Here is a 14,367-nt window from a genome sequence, read left to right as displayed (position 1 = left end):
AGTGAAGACAGAGCATACACACCCTTATAAGTCCCTAGTATATGTTACCTAGGTACCCAGGGCATTGGGGTTCCAGGCGATCCCTATGGGCTGCAGCATTTCTTTTGCCACCCATAGGGAGCTCAGACAAATCTTAAACAGGACTGCCACCGCAGCCTGAGTGAAATAACACACAAGTTATTTCACAGCCATTTTACACTGCACTTAAGTACCTTATAAGTCACCTATGTCATCCTTCACTCAGTGAAGGTTAGGTGCAAAGTTACTTAGTGTGAGGGCACCCTGGCCAAGGTGCACCCACATAGTTCAGGGCTATTTCCCCGGACCTTGTGAGTGCGGGGACACCATTACACACGTGCACTACATATAGGTCAATACCTATATGTAACTTCAAAATGGTAACTCCGAATATGGCCATGTAACATGTCTAAGATAATGGAATTGCCCCCCCCCCCCCCCCATGCCAAATCTGGTATTGGGGTGCCAATCCCATGCATCCCTGGCGCTCCACTATGGACCGCGGGTACTGCCAAACCAGTTCTCTGGGGTTTTCTCTGCAGCTCCCCCTGCTGCCAACCCACAGGGTTCTGCCCTCCTTGGGTCTGGTCTAGCCTCCCCGCCTCTGGAAATGCTTTGAAGGGCACAGATGGTGCCCTCCTTGCATAAGCCAGTCTACACCGGTTCAGGGAACCCCCAGTCCCTGCTCTGGCGCAAAACTGGACAAAGGAAAGGGCATTGACCACTCCCCTGTCCATCACCACCCCAGGGCTGGTGCCCAGAGCTCCGCCAGTGTGTCCCAGACCTCTGCCATCTTGAATCCAGAGGTGTGAGGGCACAATGGAGGCCTCTGAATGGCCAGTGCCAGCAGGAGACGTCAGAGACCCCTCCTGATAGGTGCTTAACTGACTAGGTGGCCAATCCCCCTCTGAGGGCTATTTAGGGTCTCTCCTATGGGCTTTTCCTCAGATAACGAATTGCAAGAATTCACCAGAGTTCCTCTGCACTTCTCTCTTCGACTTCTGCCAAGGTTTGACCGCTGACTGCTCCAGGACGCCTGCAAAACTGCAACAAAGTAGCAAGAAGACTACCAGTGACATTGTAGCACCTAATCCTGCCAGCTTTCTCGACTGTTTCCTGGTGGTGCATGCTTTGGGGGCTGCCTGCCTTCATCCTGCACTGGAAGCCACGAAGAAATCTCCTGTGGGTCTTTGGGATCTTCCCCCTGCTTCAGCAGGCACCAAACTTCAGCATCACCGGTACTCTGGGACCCCTCTCCTGACGAGCGTGGCCCCTGGAACACAGGTGGTGGACCCAATTGACCCAGACTGTCCAGTGGTCCAACTGTCCAAATTTGGAGGAGGTTTTCCTTGCCTCCCCTCTCCAGACAGTAATCCTGTGCTCCGCGTGAACTGCAGCTGCTAGGGCTTCTGTGCACTTTTGCAAGGAATCCTTCATGCACAGCCTAGCCCAGGTCCCCAGCACTCCATGTTGCATTGCTCAATTCGCTTAGTTGACCGCCGGATTCGTGGGACCCATTTTTGTAGTGTTGAGGCGACCACCATGCTCAGTTTTCTTGCATCCATTTTCAAGTACTTCTGCGGTGCTGCATTCTTGTGCGTGGGTTCTCTGTGTTGCTGAGTGCCCACTCTGTCTCCTCTCCCAAGTGGCGACATCCTGGTCCTTCCTGGATCCTGGCAGCACCCTTTTTCTTCAACCACGACCTTTGTAGCTAGCAAGGCTTGTTAGCAGTCTTTCTCCAAGGAAACAATGCTGGGTCCTCTAGCACTCCGTGGGACATTTTCTGCACTAAGGAGAAGTTCCTAGCACCTTTCGTTGTTGCAGAATCTTCAGCTTCTTCCATCCGGAGGCAGCCATTTTGCACCTTCATCCGGGGTTTAGTGGGCTCCTGCCCCCCCTGGACACTTTCACGACTCTTGGACTTGGTCCCCTTCCTTTGCAGGTCGTCAGGTCCAGGAATCCCTCTTCAGTGCTCTTCAGTCTGTTGTGGTATTTTTAGAATCCTCTATCACGAGTTTAGTGTGTTTCTGGGGAAGTGGTATCACTTTACTCCTACTTTTCAGGGTCTTGGGGTGGGGTATCTTGGAAACCCTTAGTGTTTTCTTACACTCCTAGCGGCCCTCTACACACTACCCTAGCCTAGGGGTCCATTCATGGTTCACATTCCACTTTCAGGGTATATGGTTTCTGTTGCCCGTAGGCCTATTGCATCCTATTGTATTCTACAGTGTTTTCACTACTTCCTGACTGTTTTACTTACCTGATTTTGGTTTGTGTGTATATTTTGTGTATTTTAATTACCTCCTAAGGGAATATATCCTCTGAGATATTTTTGGGCACATTGTCACTAAAATTAAGTACCTTTATTTTTAGTAACCCTGAGTGTTGTGTTTCTTATGATATAGTAAATATATGATATAAGTGGTATAGTAAGAGCTTTGCATGTCTCCTAGTTCAGCCTAAGCTGCTCTGCTATAGCTACCTCTATCAGCCTAAGCTACTAGAACACTACTAATCTACGAATAAGGGATAACTGGACCTGGCACAAGGTCAAAGTACCTTCAGGTGCCCACTATAAGCCAGGCCAGCCTCCTACACAACCCACTTACGACCACTTACGCTGGGAACCCAGGTGCCCTAATTCTTTCCAAACAAGATGGAGGAATTTCAAAAGTTGTATCCACTTCAGCTCGTCCACCTTAGGGATGGGACTGGCATGAAGTGGGCACTCCTCCTAATTTAACTAAGTTTCCCACATGTCCTGCTGTAAAAAGTGGGGTCAGGACAGGGGAGATGATCATCTCTGCCATCTGGAGAGGCCTAGGTCGCATTACAAAGGCGGCAAGGCCTTTGAAGCTCCCTGCCCTGGAATGTCCATCCTGCGCTGGACGAGGTGCTATCACCTCTGCCCAGAGCAGACCTTTGTTCTAGGCTTTCGAGAGCACTGGCTCTCACCTCAGTGGGCCTGAAGCCGGTCTAGGGTGGTTGCACTGGTTTTGACCAGTCAATAAACACACTAGTAGCTGAGTAGGTTTTCAGGGGACACCTCTAAGGTCTATATTATTTTATAAAGCCATCACTGAGGTCAGTGAGGGTTTATTATTCTGGTTTGATACCAACCATCACAGGGTTCAGCGAAGCTGGTATGTAGCTGGGGAACTCGTAGTGACCAGTGTCCAGCTCATGTATTTCAAATGGATTCCCTGTACACTTGCTATGTCTGAGAATCGACAGACATAGCAGGGGCATACCTGCTCATGCAGATATGCCCTCACATGTAATATAATGCACCGTGCCTTAGGGCTGTAATGCCTGCTAGAGGAGTGACTTGCATATATTGCATGCAGTGTTTAGCAGTCATGGCTCACAGGCTGTGTGCCATGTCATGTTTTAAATTTTGGAAGCACCTTGTCATGCAACCTACAATGGCAGTCTGCATAAGGTTGGTGCTGGGTCCACAGTTGTGCTGCAGCTCTGAGGGACCCTCTTCAGTACCCATGCCCGAGGTATCTGATAGATACTTCTAGTTGCAAATTCCTTACCTTAGAATTTCCCCCAGGAGTCAGACTGGATTTGGAGATTTTTCTGCGAGCAGTACCACTGCGTGCCATTAGATGTCGTTGGTCGACTCCACGGGCATTGCAGTCACTGTGATGACATCACGGTCGTATATAAATGCCACGCTGGCACGCTGACGTAAGTTCTTTTCCTTCCGCACCAGTCACCGTGTGCAGATCCGGAGAAGAACTACTTCTAGTCATTTTGTTAATAAATGCAACATTTTTTTTTTTTTTTTTTTAATGAGTTTTGAATGCATCGAGGGATGTCACAAAAGACCGGATTCAAGGCCTGCGATCATCGAATGATGTTGGTGACAGATTTGCACCTCGTTCGCCTCTGGTGTCTGGAAAGCAACCACAACCCGAAGTCGTGCTCAGAATGTCGGCCATGAACCTGAAGGTTTTTGAGGGAGCAGATCCTGAAGCTCATGGCGGCCCGACACTCGACTCCACGTCGCTCCCGGTCTCGTTCGAGAGGAAGGTCAGGAGACCGGTCGCTGAGTCATCACCACTCCTCCTTATCCAAGGACGTTCGGGTCACAAGAGAAGAAGGCCAAACATTCTTCGTCCCGTCGCTCAGATGACGTGACGCGGGAAGAGTGTCAGCGCCTCATCTTTGGGCAGACCTACCAACCCTCAGCGCCTTTGGGCCCAGATGAGTCGGTGAGGGTCCCCTCGGGGTTCAAGTCGTCTGCTTCAGCCCGACTCCAGAGTGTACCTCTGGATCCGTCTCTGCGCTGGTTATGCCAACGCGACCTTTCCCGGCATTGAGACAGATGTCAGCGCTCCCAAAATTAGTTAGGGCCCACAATAGACGTTGATCCTTTACTGATCCTTGACGAGCCTGAAAGGCGTCACTCTATGCATATTCCATTTTCCATGGGCTCTCCTGGGCCCAGGGTGGATCCTGACCCCTATTGCCATGGATAGGGAGATGGTATAGAGGGGTCGCTGGACTCTTTAGAATACCAACTTGACCCCGACATGGACTGGGTTCAGGATTTGGAGGACACCAGCGGGCTTAGACACCTCCCCCTGACGCTGACATGCTTTCTCCCCATACTGTGGCTACAGAGGAGGGAACGTCATACTCTATGGTGGTGAGAAGGGCTGCTGAGGTTTTGGACCTTGAGCTTCCTTCTGTGGAGCTCAGGACTAACCACTTGCCTGAAGTGCTTCCTCCTGGGGCCTCCAATTCAGAACCCCTCCTTCCCTTCAAAGAACCCCTTACAGACGTCCTTCTAGGTACTGGGTCCAAACCCAGCACAGGGGTGTTTGTGAATAGGATGCTTGCCCGCCGCCATTGGCCTGCGCCAACTGACCCAAAATTCCTGACCCTACGCCTGAGAGCCTTGCCATCAGGCTTCGTCATCCTTTGGCGCATTCCCTACCACTCCCCGGGACAGGGAATCAAAAAGTCTTGATAACTTGGGGAAGAAAATGTTTTCTTTCTCCAGTCTAGCGCTGAGTCTGTGAATACCGCATGCCTTTTGGGCCGATACGGTCTGTGATATGGTCGCGCAAGTGCTGCCTTGAGTTACGGAGGAGGCCCGGACTGTTCTCTCCCAAGCCGTTACGGATGGGAGAGATGCAGCAAAGTTCATGATTCATTGTGGACTGGATACTACTGACTCCCTGGGCAGATCAGTTGCATCGACTGTGGCCTTGAGGCCTGGTGGAGGACATCTGGCTTTTCAGTGGATCTCCAGCAGTCCTTGATGGACATCCCCTTTGATGGCACCCATCTCTTCAAAAAAAAAAAACAGACTCAGGATTTCTAGGCTACGGCTCGGTCCCTTGGCCTTGTGGCTGCTGCTCGCCCCGCACAGTCCGCTTTTCGCTCCTTTCGTTGCTACGGCTAAGGGGCACCCAACCATGTTCCTTTCCACCCAGCTACCGACCCCGCATGCTCTACAGCCTCTATGCGGACGCAAGATCCCACAAGCTCTGGATCAGGGAGCCAGCGGTCCACCTAGTCCACCCCTGCCCCTTCCTCTGCCTCCAAGCCTTCCTAGTTTGTCGGAACATCCGGAACCAGTTGGCAGCAGGATCCGCCATCACCTGTCCCACTGGGAATCCATTAAAACGGACAGGTGGGTGCTACAAATTGTCCAAAGGGGCTACTCCCTCTGCTTCAAGACGCCTCCTCTGGGCATGCCACCATCATACGATCATCTATCAAAGGATCATTTGGCACTTCCCCGCGAGGAGGTCACGGATCTCTTGTCTGAGGGAGCCAAAGAGAGGGTCCCTGCATCAGAAATAGGTTGTGTTTGTTATTCCCACTACTTTCTGGTGCCCAAAAAGGACAAGGGCCTTTGCCCTATCCTAGACCTCCAGTCCCTCGATTTCTTCCTCAAGAAGGAGAAGTTCAAATTGCTAACCCTAGCTCAGGTCCTTTCTGCCTTGTACCCTGGAGACTGGATGGTAGCGTTGGACTTGCAGGAAGCCTATTTTCACTTTCCCGTCTTGCTGGCCTACAGATGTTACTTGCGATTTGTGGTAATTCCCAAGCACTTTCAGTTCACCATGCTCCCTTTTTGCCTTACCAGCTCCCTTCGAGTATTCATGAAAGCAATGGTAGTGATTGCAGCTCATCTGCGCAGTTTAGGGGTTTCAGTCTTCCCCTACCTTCACGACTGGCTTTTGAAGGTGGACACGCCCCAGAAAGTTGTCTCCCACCTCTAGACTACAGAGAACCTCCTGCATTCGCTAGAGTTCACTATAAATGTGCCCAAGTCACACCTGACTCCCTCTAAGACGCTTCCTTTCATCAGAGCTGTTCTGGACACAGTGCAGTTTCTGGCTTATCCTCGCGAAAATTGAGTCTAGGATGCTCAGGTTATGAGCCTGATTTTTCAGCCTCTATCCTGCATTTCAGTTACAATGACTGAGGCTGCTGGGCTTCATGGCCTCCTGCATCCTGCTGGTCCAACATGCCAGATGGCATTTGTGGGTTCTGGAGTGGGACCTGAAGTTCCAGTGGGCGCACAGCATCAGGGGAATCTCTCATACATGGTCCAGATCTCAGAGGGAACTGAGAAATACCTGCAGTGGTGGTTGTCGGATCAAGATTGGGTCAACGGCAGATCCTTCTCCCTTCCCCAACCAGATCTCACAGTAGTGACAGATGCGTCACTTCTGGGATGGGGTGGCCATATGGGAGAGGTGGAGATCAGAGGCCTCTGGCGGAGTCCGGGCTCCACATCAACCTTTTGGAGCTCCAGGTGATCAGACTTGCATTGAAAGCATTCCTTCCCTTTCTCAGAGGGAAAGTGGTGCAGCTGTTTCTCGACAACACCACTGCCATGTGGTACAGCAACAAGCAGGGTGGAGTGGGGTTGTGGATCCTTTGTCAAGAGGCTCCTCGCCTCTGGATATGGCTGAAATGCCAGGGCATTTCACTGGTGGTTCAACATCTGGCGGGCTTTCTGAACATCAGAGCAGATTAACCCAGCCGTCGATGCATAGTAGATTGCGAATGCCATCTCCATCCAAAGGTGATGTAAGATCTCTTTCAGCAGTGGGAAGAGCCTTGGTTAGGTCTGTTTGCTTCTGCAGAGAAGACTCAATGTCAGCTGTTTTGCGATTTGGATTTTCCAAGTTGGAACTCGCTTTGCAATGCTTTTCTAAACGAGTGGAGCTCAGGTCTCTTGTATGCCATCCCGCCAAAACCACTTCCATCCAGAGTTCTGAAGAAGATCAGGCATGACCGGGCCCAAGTAATCCTGGTGACTCCAGACTGGGCAAGAAGAGTCTGGTATCCCGAGCTATGGAGCATGGCCATCATGGCCATCAATCCTTCGATCAGACTGCCGTGCCTTCGGGAGGATCTTCTGTCACAGCAGCAGTGGGACGGCCATGCACCCAAACCTGTCCAGTCTCCGCCTCCTTGCGTAGAGATTGAGCGGCGGCAGTTGATGGCTTTTGACCTTCTGCCCGAAGTCTGTGATGTTATCTTGGAAGCCAGGCGTCTCTCCACCAAAACGGTATATGCCTGTTGTTGGAAGAATTTTGTGGCATGGTGTATCAACAAGTCTGTTGATCCCCTCTCTGCACCTCTCTCAGAGGTTCTCCTCTTTTTTCTCTCTTGCCCAGCAGGGCTCTGTTCTGGGCACCCTCAAGGGCTATTTGTCTGCCATCTATGCCTTTTTAAGGCTACCAGACCAACCTTCTCTGTTCAAATCTCCCATTGTTGGGAAGTTTCTCAAGGGACTCACACACGTTTCCTCCTATCCCCTTCTAATGCCTGTAGGAAAGTACCATCTTTCTTGGCATGTTACCCCCATTTTTGCCTGTATGTCAGTATGTTTTTGCCTGTCTCACTTGTGATCCTGCTCCCAGTTTATGTTCTCATGTGTGTATCTGTATAGTGCTTAACTGTGTCACTGAGGCTCTGCTAAACAGAACCTCAGTGCTTATGCTCCCTCTGCTTTTAAATTTGTCACTATAGGCTAGTGACTTCATTTACCAATTTCAATTGGCACACTGGACCCCCCCTTATAAGTCCCTAACACATGGTACCTAGGTACCCAGGGCATTGGGGTTCCAGGAGATCCTTATGGGCTGCAGCATTTCTTTTGCCACCCATGAGGAGCTCAGACAACCCCTTTCACAGGACTGCCACTGCAGCCTGCGTGAAATAGTGCACACCTTATTTCACAGCCATTTTCACTGCTCTTAAGTAACGTATAAGTCACCTATAAGTCTAACCTTCATTTAATGAAGGCTAGGTGCAAAGTTAAGAAGTTTGAGGGCACCCTTGCACTAGCAAAGGTGCCCCCACATAGTTCAGGGCCAATTCCCAGAACTTTGTGAGTGCGGGGACGCCATTACCTGCGTGCACTACATATAGGTTAATACCTATATGTAGCTTCACAATGGTAACCCTGAATATGGCCATGTAAGGTGTCTAAGATCATGGAATTGTCCCTACATTCCAAATCTGGTATTGGGGAACCAATTCCATGCATTATGAGGGCTCCACCGTGGACCCCCAGTACTGCCAAACCAGCTCTCTGAGGCTTGCAGCTACAGCTGCTGTCACCTCACAGACAGGGTTCTGCTCTCCTGGGGTCTGAGCAGCTCAGTCCCAGGAAGGCAGAACAAAGCATTTCCTTTGGGAGCAGGGTGTTACACCCTCTCCCTTTGGAAATAGGTGTTACAGGCTGGGGAGGGGTAGCCTCCCCCAGCCTCTGGAAATGCTTTGAAGGACACAGATGGTGCCCCCCTTGCATAAGCCAGTCTACACCGGTTCAGGGACCCCTTGTCTCTGTTCTGGTGTGAAACTGGACAAAGGAAAGGGGAGTGACCACTCCCCTGTCCATCACCACCCTAGGGGTGGTACCCAGAGCTCCTCCAGTGTGTCCCAGACTTCAGCCATCTTGCTTTCTAAGGTGTGGGGACACTCTGGAGGCCTCTGAGTGGCCAGTGCCAGCAGGTGATGTCAGAGACCCCTCCTGATAGGTCTGTACCTGATAAGGTAGCCATTCCCCCTCTCAGGGCTATTTGGGTCTCTCCTGTGGGTTCTCTACAGATTCTATTTGCAAGTTTCCAACAGGAATCCTCTTCAACTACTACTTCATCCTCTGACCTCGGATCAACCGCAGACTGCTCCAGGAACCAATGTAACAGCAACAAAGTATCCAGAAGGGCTACTTTTCCTTTGCAACTTCAGCTCCCACCAGCAACTGCAACAGTTTCTACGGTGTGCACGCTTTGAGGACTCCCTGTTTTCATCCCTGCACCAGAAGAACCGCAGAAATCTCCCGTGGAGTGACAGAGTCACTCCCCTGCTGAAGCAGGCACCTTCTAAATCGATGACTGGTTCTCTTGGACCCCTCTCCTGGTGACAAGTGTGCTCCTTGGAACACAGAGGGTGAACCCCATCGACACAGAAAAAAGGGGAAAAAAGGGGGGGGGAAAGGTTACTGCTGCTCAAAGAGCCAGGTTTTTAGGAGTCTCCGGAATGCGGAGTGGTCCTGGGTGGTCCTGAGGCTGGTGGGGAGGGAGTTCCAGGTCTTGGCTGCCAGGAAGGAGAAGGACCTCCCACCCGCCGTGGAGCGGCGGATGCGAGGGACGGCAGCGAGCGCGAGGCCCGAGGAACGGAGGAGACAGGTGGGGGCGTAGAAGCTGAGGCGACGGTTGAGGTAATCCGGTCCCTTGTTGTGGAGGGCTTTGTGTGCGTGGGTGGGAAGTCGGAAGGCGATCCTTTTGCTGACTGGGAGCCAATGCAGGTGTCTCAGGTGTGCGGAGATGTGGCTGTTGCGGGGTACGTCGAGGATGAGGCGGGCCGAGGCGTTTTGAATACGTTGCAGGCGTTTTTGGAGCTTGGCGGTGGTCCCAGCATAGAGGGTGTTGCCGTAGTCCAGGCGGCTCGTGACGAGGGCGTGGGTCACGGTTTTTCTAGTGTCGGCGGGGATCCAGTGGAAGATCTTGCGGAGCATGCGGAGGGTGAGGAAGCAGGCGGAGGACACAGCGTTGACTTGCTTGGTCATGGTGAGAAGAGGGTCCAAGATGAAGCCGAGGTTGCGGGCGTGGTTTGCGGGGGCCGGTGCGGTGCTGAGGGCCGTGGGCCACCAGGAGTCGTCCCAAGCGGACGGGGTGTTGCCGAGGATGAGGACTTCCGTTTTGTCAGAGTTCAGCTTTAGACGGCTGAGCCTCATCCAATCTGCGACGTCCTTCATGCCCTCTTGTAGGTTGGTCTTGGCGCTGGCGGGGTCCTTGGTGAGGGAGAGTATAAGTTGGGTGTCGTCGGCGAAGGAGGTGATGATGATGTCGTGCTTGCGTACGATGTCGGCGAGGGGGCTCATGTAGACATTGAAGAGTGTTGGGCTGAGTGATGAGCCTTGAGGTACGCCGCAGATGATCTCGGTGGGGTCTGAGCGAAACGGAGGGAGGTAGACTCTTTGGGATCGGTTTGACAGGAAGGAGGCGATCCAGTCCAGGGCCTGGCCTTGGATCCCGGTGGAGCGGAGGCGGGTGATTAGGGTGCGGTGGCAGACGGTGTCGAAGGCAGCCGAGAGGTCGAGGAGGATGAGGGCGACTGTTTCACTGTTGTCCATCAGGGTTCTGATGTCATCTGTGACGAGGGCGGTTTCAGTGCTGTGGTTGGTTCGGAATCCGGTTTGTGAAGGGTCGAGCAGGTTGTTGTCTTCCAGGAAGGTGGTCAGCTGTTTGTTGACGGCCTTCTCTATTACCTTGGCGGGGAAGGGGAGGAGCGAGATGGGGTGGAAGTTTTTCAGGTCGCTCGGGTCAGCCGTAGGTTTCTTTAGTAGTGCGTTGACTTTGGCGTGTTTCCAGCATTCGGGGAAGGTAGCAGAAGAAAAAGAGGAGTTGATGACGGCCTGGAGGTGCGGGGCGATGATGTCGTCAGCTTTATTGAAGATGAAGTGAGGGCAGGGGTCCGATGGAGCGCCGGAGTGGATAGAGTTCATGGTGGTTTTGGTTTCTTCGGTGTTGATGTGGGTCCAGTCGTTGAGGGTGATGGTCAGAGGTGTGGGTTCGGTGATGCTTGGTTGGGTCTGGTGTCCGAAGCTGTTGTGGAGGTCGCTGATCTTGCGATAAGAAGAAGATGGCGAGGGAGTTGCACAGATCTTGTGAGGGCGTGACGGCGTTGGCGTTGGGGTTGGAGAACTCCTTGACGATGCTAAAAAGTTCTCTGCTGTTGTGGCTGTTTTTGTCCAGTCTGTCGGTAAAAAAGTTCCTTTTGGCAGCGCGGATCAGGTGGTGGTGTTCGCGGGTAGCGTTCTTGAAGGCGGTCATGTTGTCAGCGGTGTGGTCCTTGCGCCAGGCCTTCTCGAGGGCGCGACAAGTTTTCTTCGATTCTTTGAGGGTGTCAGAGAACCAGAGAGGTTTTTTGGTGTTGGCCTGTCGATGCGTGCGTTTGAGGGGAGCAAGGTTGTCTGCGCAGCTGGAGATCCAGTTCTTGAGGCTGAGGGCTGCGTCGTTGGGGTCGGTGGTGAGGGTGGGTTGGTTGGCGGCGAGTGTGGAGAAGGGTTGCTCTTCGGGGATTTTGTTCCACTGTCGACGAGGGATGGGTTGAGTGCGGAGGTGGCAGGTCTCGCGTCGGAATGTGAAATGTACACAGCTGTGGTCGGTCCAGTGTAGAGTGGAGGTGTGGCTGAAGAAGACGTGTTTGCTGGCGGAAAAGATGGGGTCAAGCGTGTGTCCGGCGATGTTCACCAGTTGCTTGAGGCCGAGGTTGGCGAGGTTGTCGAGCAGGGTGGTGGTGTTGGGGTCGTTGTTTTGTTCCAGATGGAAGTTGAGGACGCCTAGGAGGATGTAGTCCGGCGAGGCGAGGGCGTGCGGGGAGATGAAGTCGGCGATGGCGTCGCTGAAAGGGGCGCGCGGTCCGGGAGGACGGTAGACGAGGGATCCTCTCAGGGTGGTCCTGGGTCGGTGCGAATCTGAAAATGCAGGTGTTCAGCGGCGAGAGGGGTGTCTTCGGTGGAGGTGGTGACGCTGATGGAGTCTTTGAAGACAATGGCGATACCTCCTCCTACTTGGTTGGTGCGGTCTTTTCTGGAGATCTTGTAGCCTTCGGGGATGGCGGTGGCGATGTCTGGAGCAGAGGAGGCGTTCATCCAGGTCTCCGTGATGAAGGCGACGTCCGGTGGAGTCCAGGAGGTCCCAGAGTTCAACGTCGTGCTTGTGGACAGAACGAGCGTTGACCAGGATGCACTTGAGGTGGTTGATGGCGCGTGGGCTTGTGGTCGTGGTAGTTGCGTGGTGGAAGATGCGTTTGCAGGAGTTGCAGGCGGTAGAGTCACTCCTCCTCATGAGAGGGATGTAGGGGTGCGCAAAAAAGTAAAAGAAATAGGCAAGGTGATTGATTGGCCTATGTGGAAAGGTGTTACTGCTTTGGGAAGGAAGAAAGCCCAGGTACGAAGCACCACCTTCTCAGGATATACTGCCAGGAATGGTGGCTTCGAAGAGAGAGCCTGGAGCTCACTGACTCTGCGAGCAGAGGTGATGGCAATCAAGAAGGCAATTTTAAGGGTCAAGAGACAGAGGATAGTTGTGAAGCGGCTCGAAAGGAGTACACATGAGGTATGTGGGGGCCAAGTTCAAATCCCACTGAGGGATTGTAGGAGGCTGGCCTGCTTTGTAGTGGGTATCTTGGGGACCTTACATCAGGACCAGTTATCCCTTATTAGTGAAATGTAGTAGTGTTCTAGCAGCTTAGGCTGATAAAGGTAGCTATATCACAGCAGCTTAGGCTGAACTGGGAGACATGCAAAGCTCACGCAATACCACTTATAGTTACACAGTACTTATACACAAGCAAAGACAATAATCAGTGTTACCAAAAATAAAGGTAGTTTATTTGGGTGACACAAGGCCAAAAAATATCTTAGAGGCAATACTCCTTCTGGATGTAAGTATTATACACAATATATACACTAGACACCAAAATAAGGTAAGTAATTAGACAAAGGATAGTGCAAACAATAGGAAATGCTAAAGAATGCTAAGGAATGCAATTGGAGAAAATAGGTCTAGGGGCAACACAAACCATATACTAAGAAAGTGGAATGTGAACCACAAATGGACCCCTAGGCTAGTGTAGTGTGTAGAGGATCGCTGGGAGTGCAAGAAAACACTAAGGGTGTCCAAGATACCCCACCCCAAGACCCTGGAAAGTAGGAGTAAAGTACTACTATTCCTCCCCTAGACAAGTGTATTGTGTGCAGAATCGCTGGAGAGTAAGAATACAGCAAAGGCAAAAAAATTAGCCCACCCCAGTGCAGAGAAAAGCAGAAGTAAAAGTACTGCAAGTTTCCTTAGGACACACTACAAGTCGTGATTAGTTATTGCAAGAACCATGCAAGACTGCAAACAACAAATGGTGGATTCCTGGACCTGAACACCTGCAAAGGAAGGAGGCCATGTCCAGAAGTCGAAAGAAGTTCCAGGAAGGACAGGAGCCCCTGCCAGCCCAGAGGAGGGTGCAAAAGAAGTGTTGGGTTGGACGAACACTGCAGAAATGCACCCAAGAAAGATGTTAGCGGGTTCCTGCATGATGCACTGGATGACCCACGGAGAGAAGTTGGATGCAGGCGAGTTTTGGCACTGGATTCCTCCAACAAGCATTGGATCTGGCAAAGTCGCCTTTTGCGTCAAGTTGGTGCTATCTGGACCCAGGAGGGACCTGGGGACCTCAACTCTGTGTGAGGAGGAAGAGGGGGCTCTCAGCACTTTAGAGCGTCCTCAGAACACCAGACAGCACCCACAGGAGTCCCAGGACACGGGGACAAAGGAGGTGCAAAATGTGGTTGGTGCAGCACTACAAAGGAAGGTCCCATGCCGCTGGAGAACAACTCAGAGTTGAGCGTCGCAGGATAGAGTGCTTGGGACCTGGGCCAGGCTGTGCACAAAGGAATTTTGCAAATAGTGCACAGAGGCCTCAGGAGGTGAAGACGACGCGGTGCACAGAGGTCCTGTCGCTCTCAGGGACGGCAAGGTCTTACCTCCTCCAAATTGCATCAGCAGGACCTCAGGACAGTCTGTCGTCGGGGTCCAACCCCTGGGTCCTTAGGAGCACGCTTGTCGCTGTGAGAGGAGTCCAAGGATATCGGTCGTCGTCTTAGAAGGTACCTGCTGGAGCAGGGGAGTGACTCCGTCACCCCATGAGAGATTTTTTCGGTCCTTCTGTTGCAGAGTGAAGACAGAGCATACACACCCTTATAAGTCCCTAGTATATGTTACCTAGGTACCCAGGGCATTGGGGTTCCAGGCGATCCCTATGGGCTGCAGCATTTCTTTTGCCACCCATAGGGAGCTCAGA

The 14,367-nt window shown here is 52.2% G+C and overlaps 1 protein-coding gene across 1 annotated transcript in view; it reads left to right on the top strand.

The window, feature by feature from the left end:
• POLA1 (DNA polymerase alpha 1, catalytic subunit) overlaps positions 1-14,367 on the top strand; it is a 1,729,782-nt gene that overhangs the window by 1,698,684 nt on the left and 16,731 nt on the right. The window lies entirely within an intron of this gene.

This window comes from Pleurodeles waltl, chromosome 8, assembly GCF_031143425.1.
Source record: "Pleurodeles waltl isolate 20211129_DDA chromosome 8, aPleWal1.hap1.20221129, whole genome shotgun sequence".
Taxonomy (NCBI): domain Eukaryota; kingdom Metazoa; phylum Chordata; class Amphibia; order Caudata; family Salamandridae; genus Pleurodeles; species Pleurodeles waltl.
This window is presented reverse-complemented; position numbering and strand designations above follow the sequence as displayed.